This window comes from Thunnus maccoyii, chromosome 11 (assembly GCF_910596095.1).
Source record: "Thunnus maccoyii chromosome 11, fThuMac1.1, whole genome shotgun sequence".
NCBI classification, from domain to species: Eukaryota; Metazoa; Chordata; class Actinopteri; order Scombriformes; family Scombridae; genus Thunnus; species Thunnus maccoyii.
Window position 1 is genome coordinate 18,660,075 of NC_056543.1, and position 12,511 is coordinate 18,672,585.

Sequence of the window (12,511 nt, forward strand, 5' to 3'; positions counted from 1 at the left end):
GAGCACGTTTTTGCTCAAGTTGAAACTCCTGTGGACTCGTCTTCACCTCGGTTTCCGAAGTCTGACGTAAATTTGCACCTACTTGCATCTAACTTACCATCTCTACAATTTGCTTCATGTTTATCTGAACACACCTTAAGATTTAGCTTAATTTAACAAGCAGAAACAAGTACTGTTGCTATGGATACTGGGAGTAGGGGGAAGAAAACAAACCAGAATGACTCACAATTTATGAGATCAGTTGGGGGTTTTTTGCCTCAAACTGCACAAATCTCTAGAATACTGCATGAGAAATGTTCTTAACCAAAGAACGAATCCTCTCTGTTAGCTCGGAGAGCGTAATTAGATATTAGCATTTAATGATCTGGCCAGAACCCTAAATTATAACAAGACGTTTTGCACAGAAACGGGCACGGAAGACATGCCTGTTTTAAGGTAAGGCTCCGACTTTGTTTATGGCTGTTTAATGAATATTGCAAAGGTTTGTTAGGCTCTGTGATCAATGCTTGTCATCAGTGTTACTTGGTGACAACTGATAGAGGTGGCAGACTGATGGATTTGGATAGAGAATGCACCATGTTGTTATTCTTGTAATATTTCAGAGAAAAATCACAAACAGTTGGTAGGAATTTATTTTTATCCTTTGTGGCTGATAAAGCATATCACATGTATTGACACAGTTTGGTGTGAGTGAAGCTTTGCCTGTAAACACTAATATGTCTAGCATCTGGTATATTTTCAGGGTAAACTTTTTATGAACATTTATGAAAGGATTTTCATAAATGTTGACATTACTGATATAATATCCAGACTGAAGTGGATTCTGTGCTCTTATCTTTAGCAATAGGCCAACAGTAGGAGTGTCATATATGCTAACGTTACTTTTTATGCTAACGTTATGTGTGTGGGTGCATCTCTAGTTTTAATCTGGGCTTCCCATTGTTGGTCTGGGATGTGCACTGTTCATGTTTCACCATCTGTAGGATGAACTTTGTGTAGCTTCTGTTTGCTGTATTACTGGTAGCAGCAGTTGTTTCTGTCGTGTAAGCTAACTAGAGCAGACATGTGTCTAATGTGTGGCATGCAGTTAAAAAAATGTTTGGAAATGCAAGTATGAGTGGTGCAAATTCACCTCTAAAATGCAATTTTAGATACTTATTTTTATATTTAGATATAATACTGCTTACTGGCAAATTACATCATTTTTTAAGACTGAAAATGTCCATATATTAGCTATTAGAAATGTGTTTTTTACCCCTCGTTTCCTCGATTGTTTGTAAATGGGAAACCCGTCTATACTGGTTAAACTGTCATGTCAAACAATATTAACGACCTGTTGTACAGGATTTCCATGACCAGTATATAATATATAACATTTTAATGTTTTCAAATGGCCTATTCAACTATTTTGCATGACTAATTACACATTTTTAAGGACCAAGACTCTCTCACTCTCACTTTAACTGTGTTTTATTCATTGATGTAACCCAAGATGATGGATTCTGAGATGGGAGAACTTTTATGAGGTGCAAATTACAGGTGAGGGTCATTACAGATGATTAAGGGTGATCTAATGAGTTTAATCCCCACCTTTGTCTAATATTGGGCTATTACCTTTCCTCCCTACCAGCTTTTTAATGTTCTTGCCTTACAGCCTTTAACACAAATTAACTAAACTAACCCTCACCTCAATATCTCCGTGCTCTTGCTTTAATTTGCAGGTGACAGACCTGCAATGAATAGCTGTGCCAGGTAGCTGCTCGCTACTCACTGCACCTTTGTCTACTTGAGTGTTTATGCCATGTTCAAACTTTTAGATATCATTTAGCTACATTTAATGCTATCCTGACTTTTCATTGCATTTTCAGTTTGTGTGCATTTTCTGTTTGAAAAATGTGAAAAGGGTAGTGAAAAGGTGTACACTGGAGTGTAAAGTGTCACAATGTATAGATTACAGTGGAAATATTTCAGCATTTACAGCCAAAATGAATTAAATAGGATATTTGACATGCAAACGTTGGTGTCTTTGTCACTTGTTGCTGACATGTTGCTAAGTTATGTCTTGAGGTAATCATAATTAAATAATCCAGTATATTTTCGGCAAGCTAAAAGAGATGGTTCCTATGAAAATGTTTTTGCTAAAGTAAGGCCACTACTTTTTTCTATGGCCTGTGTGTCTCTCTTAGCATTAATTTGTATTGTAATATCAGAGTATTTGAAGTACAGTATACTTAAACAAGAATCATCACAAAAGTAGAGGTGGCTATTGAGGAATTTGCTTGTGAATGTAGTTGTGGCGCTAAAACATGCTCTCACATTCCCCGTAGAGTAAATGTAACTTTAAATAATGGGAATCTGAGATGATTGTATAGCTAGGCCTAATGAAAGGTGGCAAGGAGATGTTATAGTGAAAAGTTTGTTTGTAGTTTTTTGTTTGGTTTTAAGGCTTGTGAGAGCAACTGTGAGTTATTAACAGTAAGTTGATGTAGGCAAAGCAAGTTTCAACATTTTAACTGGGCAGTTGAAGGGCAGAAAGTTGCTGTGTTATTGAAGAAGCCAAAGGAGGACACTGCCCTCTGCAATGCGTTTGGCATTTTACAGAACTAGGTGTACTGTACACGACACTTCTAATCTCTACTGAAATTGCTGCCATGTTTAGTTTGGGGGTTTTTTGGACAATGACACAAAGGAGGTGGAACCAAAAGGCAGCTTTCAAGTCTGTCCTGTCTTTGCTCATGATGACCTGGGAGACAATTCTCTCCTTTTGAAGTGCATCAGTTGTGTCTGAGTGCTTTGTTATGCGTAGTGGCTGCAGGGAGGACCTCAGGAGCAGACCCCTAGTTCCTCCATTTCATTTACTTTCAAGAAGGGTGAAGGGTAAAGCCACTGGAATGATGAAACACAGTTACCCAGCTCTCATTGTTTTTAAGGGGCGCCTGTATGCGTTCACGTTTCTCTTTAACTCTGAGCGCAGGGGGAAATTATAATTAATCTGTTAATGACAGTCGGGGCTGTCATAAGCTCGGGGAGTGTATAATAAATTGCTGTAATAAAAATTAAGATTGCATGCATCATTGAGGCCTTCAGAGGGTTTGTTTAATGTAGTTACAAAAATGGTAGCAGCTGATGTGGCGTCCACTGCTCTACCAGGAGAACGCTAATTTCTGAGTGACACTTAACCTGCTGTAGCTCAACCACAGCTGAGGGAGGTTAGGGGAAACCTAATGAGTTTTTCCGCGTCCCATTTTGAGAACCACTGAACTGGATGGCCTGGTTTGTATCTGAAAGGCAAAAAAAAAAAAAAAAAAAAGAACTTGCATTGTTCATGGGAAATTAATTAGACCCTCTGAAAATCTAGCCAATTCCAAATTTAAGTAAAAGAATTCATTATGGTCTGCCACTCTGGACAGTGAATAGTTGGTCATCGTTTCTGAGGGCTCAAACTTTGGACAAATCACCACATGCTCCGAAAAGTCATGTGAGGGTTAAAGGTTAGGTTGTTCACTTGTTCTTCTTCCCCTTAACTGGAACATGAAAGATGCTGCATCGTCTGTAACGTGCACTCTAAGGGGCACCGAGTAGTTACAGCAGCAGAGGACTTCCTCTTCTTTGATGAGAGACAAAGCTTCCTCTGTGGTGCAGGATCCCATTAGAGGAGAGCCCTCGACTTCTGCCCCGGAGGAACAAAAGACCTAATGTTAAGCATTGTTGCACATTAGTGGATTATCATTTTAGATGATGTTAGAGCTGCCTAACAAGGATACTCCTCCATGACTGAGATCAGCATCTTTTTGCACACCCATGTTCATGCACACTATCCAGTTCAACTGCTGACATTAAGAGCAGAGGTTGGCTGACCGGCTTCCTGTCTAGTGACCATGGCTGTGTCACCTCTTCTGACTCTTTCAACCAGAAATATCTGTCAAGGAGGAGACTAGGAACCTTATCTTTGGTTGTGTTGTTTGGGACACAAGGGGCCTCGTTTGGGGTTTAGCCTGCGGGCAAGCTGGTATATTGCACTTGTAGCCTGACACCAGTTGACACAGCATAGTTGCCCAGGTCACCCTACAAAAACATTGCTCTCTCTCTGGATGAAGCCACCGAACAATGGAGATATTTTTGTTGACTGACAGCCCACGGTGCTCTAATTGAGACTGAGCTCACTCGGCTCGCCGCGTAAGATTTCGCAGTGAACTTTAAAGCGATAACATCCTTCCTGTCCTGCTGTTCAACTTAGCAAGAGTCTTGTTCTGTTAAATGATGTGTCAGCTCTCTGTTAAAAAATACAACACAATAAAAATGTCCAACAAAGTTCAATTCTTCATCTTTTACCAAAAAAAAAATCAACAACAGAATACACAACAGACCACATAACTAAAACTTTCAAAGGCAGGGATTTATGTTACAGTCGTAGCCTGGGCTTTCAAAGCAGTAACCAGATGTCTGTGACTGAAACATAAAGCTTGTGAGCCGAGTCTAATAGGGCCTCAGTGGAAGGTAGACTGCAGCAGCAGATCCTCCACTGTGATTCATCTCTATTGTTTTGCTGGTTTGTTACCTTTCTCTCAAAGAGCCTATTGCTCCCATGGCTCCCACAACAATTATCACCCACTCGTCTCTCAGCTTGTCTGATGACACTATATTGTTGTTCGGGCTTATTTCCTCTTCTTCGCCACCATCCTCCTCATCCTTGTATTTACCTTTTAGGTTGTGCCATATTAGTCATATATAAACCTGTTACGCATCATCCACCGGCCATGAAAGATAATTGTGGACCAAAAGGAGCAATGGGCTTAATTTTCCAAATTAAGTGAAACTTAATAATACTCACCTAAATCCTGGCAGTGATTAATGGCTGTGAGAGGACTAGGCAACGGTGTTACGTACATACAGGTCAACTGCTTTGTGTGATAGATAAACAATGCATTATTTTTGCTCTATAACAAAACTGTTAGGTATTGGAAAAACATTAACAATTATTACACGGTAGACATTAAGAAAATGGAATAGATAAACATTATTGTACTTATTGTAATTCTAGTGTCACTTAAAAGTTTCCTTCAAAGGACATATGAGAAATAAATAGGTAGTGTACACTATATATGAGACCAAAGCAGCAAGCACCACCCCAATGGACCATCCACTTTTTCATACATTTAGGGAAAATATAATCATTCTTTTTAATTACTGCACCTAGGCACTCTATTAAAATTCTAATTCACCTCATCCACCTCGATTGATCTGTTCACAGTGGGTGGCTGTGGTGAAATGCACTGTATAATATTCATGCTGGTACGCCTTGGTTGTGCTGTGTGTCAGAAGCCATCTTGCAGCGAATCCCTCACCCACCTTGGAGCGCAGCCTGTGGAACTGATGAGGTGAAGAGCATTGCTCTGCAGCTCCATGCTAGTAATCACAGGACTGAAGAAACACATACATCATCTGCCACACAGGTTGGCATGGCGAGTGAAAAGCCTTCACATCATGTAAGATGTTGGACAAATGATGTCCATACGTGTGTTTGTCTCCTCACAGATGGCTGTGCATCTTCAGTCAGGAAAAAGCTGAGCCTGGCACTTATTCCCCTCCCCCAATCCACTCCTCTTGCTCCCTCTTCCTCTCTCCCTCCATCAGTCTTTTGTAGCATGTCCCTTTTTTTCCCGCCTCTCCTCTGCAGGAGGTTTGATATTGGCAACACAGTTAGTGCCCTCCACGGAAATAACAGTGGAAAAGATGACATAAATTATTTGCCAATTGTTTGACACATGCAGGGCATTGTCCTTGCTATAATCATCAGCACTCTGTCACCTGAAGGTATGAACGGTGCCACTGCTGCTTTGTGTCTCTCTGCTAAGCCTCTAAGGCTGTTCGGAGCTCCTGCTCTCTTCAGTAAAAAGTATACCAGGCACCTATCCTCCTAGCAGCAAGGCGGGAGGATGGTGGAATGAATCACAAGCTTTAAATTGCACAGCTTCTGCATTGACATTTGCAGATGTGCAAGTCTAGTATCGTCTAGTACTTATACATATTGGTGCCATTGTCTCACTGTTGTTGAAATACTGGTAAATATTTAATATCGCGCATTCATGAGGAACAGCAGGGACATTTAGTGACCAGACCTCAGGGGATATTGAAATAAGCCTGTCTTAATGGCACTGCAGAAAACAAACTGAGTTTTCCTCCATAGTGCTTTTCTTTGAGAGATAAATGACTATAAATATTTTGTCCAGAACAATCCTAAAAAGCTATTTTAATTTAAACACAAACATACTGCATGCTAAGATCAACTAAGGAGGATGAAAACTGCAGCTGGTTTGAAAATTAGATTGATTTTGTAACTATTGTGGAATTATCAATTAAATGATTTGACAGATAATGATGATATGTTTCAGATAACTGGACTACAACTAACTTAATCTATAAGGATATTCTTAGTTGTGACTTGTTTTCCAATTTATTAAAGGGGACGTGCACGTTTCCAGGTCTATATTCATATTCTGGGGCTCCAGTAGTAGATCCTTGCATTTATCTTATATTGGCACTTTAAGGCCAATTCATACTTTCCATGTCTGCATGGCCGTGAGTGTTGGTCTGCGTGACGTAAATGTCATCATCCGCCCATATCCGCGAGCATCCGTGTGGCTCCTTTGTGGTCGTCCGTGTGCAGCCCAAAATTTGAGGCTGTGTGGACTGTATGCATAGCAAGCTTGTCAACTGCACATGTGAAAAGCAAACAGGAATGCTTGTCTCGTCTACTGTACTGTATTCCTATTGTCATTAAGCTGTCACTTTTCTTTTTTCAACTTTTTCTTGTTGTTCAGCAACGTACAGGAACTCCTCAGGAGCATTCAGACTGAAAACAGCCCTGTGTAAAACAATACAAGGGGCTGTGTTGGTGTGGGCGTGTTGTTTAAAGTGCCGGTGAGACAATGAAATACGATCCAGCAAGTCTGGTTGGAGTAACAGATTATTGCATTTAAAGGCTGATCAGAGAAACACTGAACCACAGTTTGTAATACTCACAAACTGGATTTTACTACTCTGGAAAGTTATCACGCTGCAACTCTGTTTACTAGCAGGCACATGTGGAACGTGTCTGTGTCAGCGGACCTCCGAGCAAAGTATGAATGGAACTGCGTGCATGCCTGCAAGAACACAGCTGTCCGCGGAACACGGAAAGCATGAATTGGCCTTTATGCAGCCTCTCAGTTCAGCATCTGACTGCAACAGGCTGTTTTAGGTTCTGTCTCTTTAAGCCCCCCTACCCTTAGGAACTGACATCAGACGTCAGAACTGATCTGACATCACTTTGAGGAGGAATTAGAGGTAAAATTGCAAACAAACCTTTCAGAGCAGGCTGAAGTCTGGGCTTTTGACTTGCAGGGAGCATTTTTAAATACATTCACCTCATGTTTTGGACCTTGGACCATATTTAACATAGACATCTGACATCATAACAGTAAAAAAATAACAGTCAGTCACAAAAAGCATGATATGTACCCTTTAAATCTAACTTTCTTGTAAAATAACCAGTGTACTTACAAGCCCATGAGGCAGGAAAAACATTGAATGAGTGTGTATTTGAATATATAGATCACAACATCAGCAGGTGATCTTTATCCTAAAGTTACCTCTCAACGCAGTCCATTACTGACTTGATGTTGTATTCCTATTTAGATGATGTTACACTACATGCTATGACAAGGTCAAAAACTTGTTTAGATCCAACTTTTCAGACTAGAACCACATTATTACTAAATTTATTTAGCCACGCACACTAGAAACTGCCTCAACTGTTGTAAATAATAGAAATTTATGTGCCTGTATTGTAGCACTTAAAGAAAGAATAATAGCAAAAATAAACATAACTTTAGTATAGTAATACATTATTCAAAATATAAAGTGTTGTATGAACTTCAATAATATCAGAACATAAAACATGTGATAACAGCATACACAAATATGTATTTAACACCATCAAACAAAAGCTAAATCACACCTGACAGTGGTGAATCTGTCCAGGCCTGCTCAGCAGTCTACAATCAGCAATGATTGACATCAAACATGTAAACAGAGTCTTCCATCATTTTTCCTCAGGCAGGGATGTTATTCTCAGCAGTCTATGCAATTCCATTAACAGTGGTGGCTGCCTACGTGAGAGAATGAGAGACTCAGATAGAAAAACAAGGTTTGTTTATATGTGTATGAGTGCTTGGCTTATTTTCAAAGAGTTTTTCAGCGTCAGTGTGAGACAGATTTTAGTTAGCTCATGTAAAGACTATCGTTATTAAATTGTGGATGGTGATGCAATGCAATTCATATGAAGCATCTACGGCAAACAAAAAAATCTCCAAGTGGCTTGATTTCAAAAAGGCACGGGCTCACGCACATTGCATGCACAGTACACAGCACATTATGGTGCATGGATATGAGATATAGTGCTGGATCAATACGTGATTTAGCTAGATGAAGAATGATGTGCAGCCCAGAAGAGGAAAATACAACAACAGACGAAAACGGTCCCTCCTCATGAAAAATGCTCATTATCAATGGGGGAGGTGTTTTGTCTAGATGTAATGAGATACTGTCATGCTGTGGTACAGTGCAGAACAAGCAGAGCCACCCCTATGCAGCCTGTACCATTCTATAATGTCCTTGCCCTTGATCAGTTCCCGCTGCCTTCAATTGCACCGAAACCCATTATAAATTAATCACCTCATCTTGCAATTTGCATAAAACACACACAGCACCATTTCCATTCACCTCTATCTATGAACTGGATTAGGAGAAACTGCATTAAATGGCACATTAAAGAAGAGGAAGCTGATCTGTGGCGAAAGGCGGTAATTCGGTGACAATGGCAGTGCAGCAATTCCTGTGAGCGGTATAATTAATGTATGCCTTGCAACCATACATGGGGAAACAGCTCAGTGTATTTGGGAGCAAAAAGGAAGAAATTTCTCCCACGAGTCCTCCAGTTCCCTCCTGCTTTCTGTAATTTCTTCAGCATAATACAATATGATCAGCCATTTTTGCTACGCTCTGACAAATATATGCATACAGAACTATATTGAGATTCCAAAGAATTTGCCGATCTTATCTTTGATGTTTTTTTTGGCTGCACAAGGCAGTGAGATGTGTACCTGCTTACTCAAATTATAACAGATTTGCCCTAGAGTGATGAGGTAATCAGCTATCCGAAAATGCCTAGCTATTACTCAGACAACGAGGAGCCAGTCACGACAATAAGCTTAACTGAAGGACTGAAGATTGATCACAGAGGTCTTATTTAGACAAACACGACTCTGAGAAAAAGGCAATTCATCTGATCTGTCTCGGTGTATTTTCTCTATGAATCAGCAAAAATAGTGAGGCCATCCCTGACTTGGATTAGAAAAAAAGTGCATAAATCATGTAATTAGGTTGTCAAAACAACATCTGATCTTTGCGCAGACACTTTTGTTTACCTATAAAAAAAAGTACTTTCATCTTTACACTCTGCTTAGATGTTCCTAATGAATCTAGTTTTCACACCCCACACTTGCCTCCTGAATTATAAGCAGAACATGAACTTTGCATCCAAATCAAATAATCTGCTGCATTTGCAGATGTTAAAGCTAGTTTTTGATGTGGAACTTCTTTTGACCAATATACAAATGTAAAATAAATACATAAATAAATAATGTGCAACAATACATTTGAATATCTGCACAGTGTAACAGTGTTTTCTTCTGTTAATTGGCTCTTAATGTTCTCCCACTACACATTTAAATTACACTAAATAAAACTAGTAAAATATTTGAGGACAGTGGCCTGAAAAAAGGAGCAAAGTGCATGCAGTATAGCTATGAAATGCTCCGACTGTGTAACGGACATCAGGCTTGTAAAGCTGCCTGCCCAACAATTTAGTTTGGCAGTGAGGAACCCATATTAACAACACAACAGTAGTTATTCTCCCAGTGCTTTCCTAAATGTCACAGTTTGCATTTGTCAGATTGCAATGTATCACTTAGAGGGGGGTGATGGGAAACCCTCCAAGAGTAACCTTGAATGGCAGCCAATCGGCACGAGACCAATGGCCTCCCATTCCTCTGCTTCACTGCACTGCACTGCACTGGTGCTGCGCTCTACAGTATATTTAAACACATGCCGACACCCAAGAGGAGGAGAAATAGCACCTGACCCCTTGAAACTGATACCCTCGCAAGCAAGGGAGAAGGGAAATTGTTTAATGAAGATGGATCACGGTGATGGCTTTACATTTCATTTCTTAACAGCGGGCATACGGCTTTATTACAGCCAGTCCTCACCTTTGTCCTCTCCCTCTCAGACGAGGCACTCAGGAGGCTCTGTGTACTCACTTTAGTTATGGTTTTAGTGCCTTTTTTTGGGAGGTGTGTGTATGTGTGTGTGTGTGGTGTCTGTTGCCTCTTGAATGCAAAAATCTGCCTGCATTGTAGAACTTGCTTAGCTGGCTAGTCAACAGGGAAATGTTGACAATTCAGCCCACTTCCATCTGGCCACATTCTTCCTGGTCTAGCTGCTCTGTGAGGTCTCCTGTGAAATGATGTCCTCTATCAGCACTGAATGTCACAAACCCTACACCATTATTGCAGAATAGGATCCCCGCAGACTGTGTGGAAGGAAAGGGATTCAGTGTCTCTTTTGTACCTCATTCGAGTGGTTCCCTCCCCCATATACTGGAAGTAGAAAAATTCAATACAGTAGCAGCATTTTAATGCCATAACATGCATCAACTGCAATATCTTAAATGACAGCCATGTCTCCTAGAAATTATATGTATATACTACTAAATTGCAACAGAAAATATAGTTTTACGTTTTCGGATTACGTTTTCTCTGAACATAATGAGAAAATGTTGTTAATTAACGTATCTGGTAAGTCGCAAAAATGCTGATACTGAGTATATGACTGAAATATTCAGGGTTTTTTTTCCCTGCCAAGATATCCAGTCTTGCAGTTCAGTATCTGCTGGCAATAACTATAAAGCATTATTTGACTGTTTTAAAAGCCGTTGAACAGAGTGTTATAAGTGAAAAAATGGTTAAGAAAAACAGTTTGCTTGGATTGAGGTGGGAATTTGCTCAAAACAAACTAGCTTGTGCGACATGTTGTCTGACCACAGAAGGCAAAAGTGTTTATAGCTGTTCCGAATGGGGTGAAAAGCCTGCCGTCATAGGGAGTAGTGAGACAACTATTTGAATGTGGAGATGATGGCATGCTCTTTCAGACTGTCTTTCCTGGAAGGCATTAGTGTTGCGCTCTGTTGTACACATGAAGAGTGAAGAAGAGTTTGAGAGACTTTGAAACCTGCATGCCAAAGATGGCCTGCAGAGAATGGATGTGATTGTCAAATTATCAGTTTTGGAAGGTTACAAAAGACAGAAGGTTCCCAATTCCGATTTTGGAAAAGTATGGGATTTCTCTGAATTTCGTCTTGCATCACATAGAGACACTATTTTACATAAATAACAAAAATTAAATATACATGGCAAAACAATAAAACATTCTTAAAGAAGCAACAAATCATTATTACAAACTAACATTTGCACATTCAAATGTTACAAACATGTAGCTGCGATGCAGTCAAATCTCTATGCAGGTATGCAGGTAAAACACTCCAGCTGGGTGCATTAAATCAGATTCCTGGTGTACTGAAACCCATACTCTGATTTGAATGAGAATGAGAAACAAGGGAGGTCTGTAATCTGTTTGGTCTAGCCTGTGGAACTCTAAATCGAGTGTTTGCTTTGTCACAAAATTGTCTTTCATCATAGGTTGAATTCGACTTGTCTGAGAGACTGGATCAAGATGTCTACACTGTAATCTACTCTTAGCTCTGACCAGACATCTACAGTTGATGACCTTAAGTCAGAGTCATCACAGGCAGTGGTAGCTTCTGTGCCATCAAGTTCAGCCACTCTAAAAAAGGTCATGTAAAAGGAACCAGCTGTATTATGCTATAAATAACAGCAGCTTGACAGGAACGGCTGTGGGTTTGGGACCAGCTAAGGTTCATTCTAACTGCATGCTGAGTGTTCCCCTTAAAAGGAGGCTTACAATGACAACAGCTCTTTAAACCGTGTTATAATTTTGGATTTAATTTGGAAACCTATAGCCTGGCTATCATTTTATTTATTGTGCAAGTATGGCAATCATACATGTGATCAGCTCATTTGCACACAGGGCAATGTGATGGATGTCTGAGATGGAGCACAGTCTACACCTCTGAACTCTGGACCAAAGGCCAGTGGTTCAAATGGACAAGACAGCCCTCAGGCAGAAAATCTGAACCCTTCTCACCAAAGATGACAGAACTAAAGTGCATCAGCGGTGCAGCATTACACTGAAACAGAGCAAACCACTACTTGTATTGAATATTTTTACATCATAGGGAGATTTTAATCCACTTATGGCACCAAACATTCTGAGGATTTGAGGCTGTGCAGAAACAAATTCAATTTAGCACCACGGGTAATTCATTTTTGTC

The 12,511-nt window shown here is 40.1% G+C and overlaps 1 long non-coding RNA gene across 1 annotated transcript; it reads left to right on the forward strand.

The window, feature by feature from the left end:
* Positions 1-773: 773 nt before the first annotated feature.
* On the forward strand, positions 774-3,282 carry LOC121906687. The gene is made up of 2 exons (XR_006098709.1): positions 774-1,539; positions 1,722-3,282. It is a non-coding gene; the product is annotated as an uncharacterized LOC121906687 (long non-coding RNA).
* Positions 3,283-12,511: the final 9,229 nt, after the last annotated feature.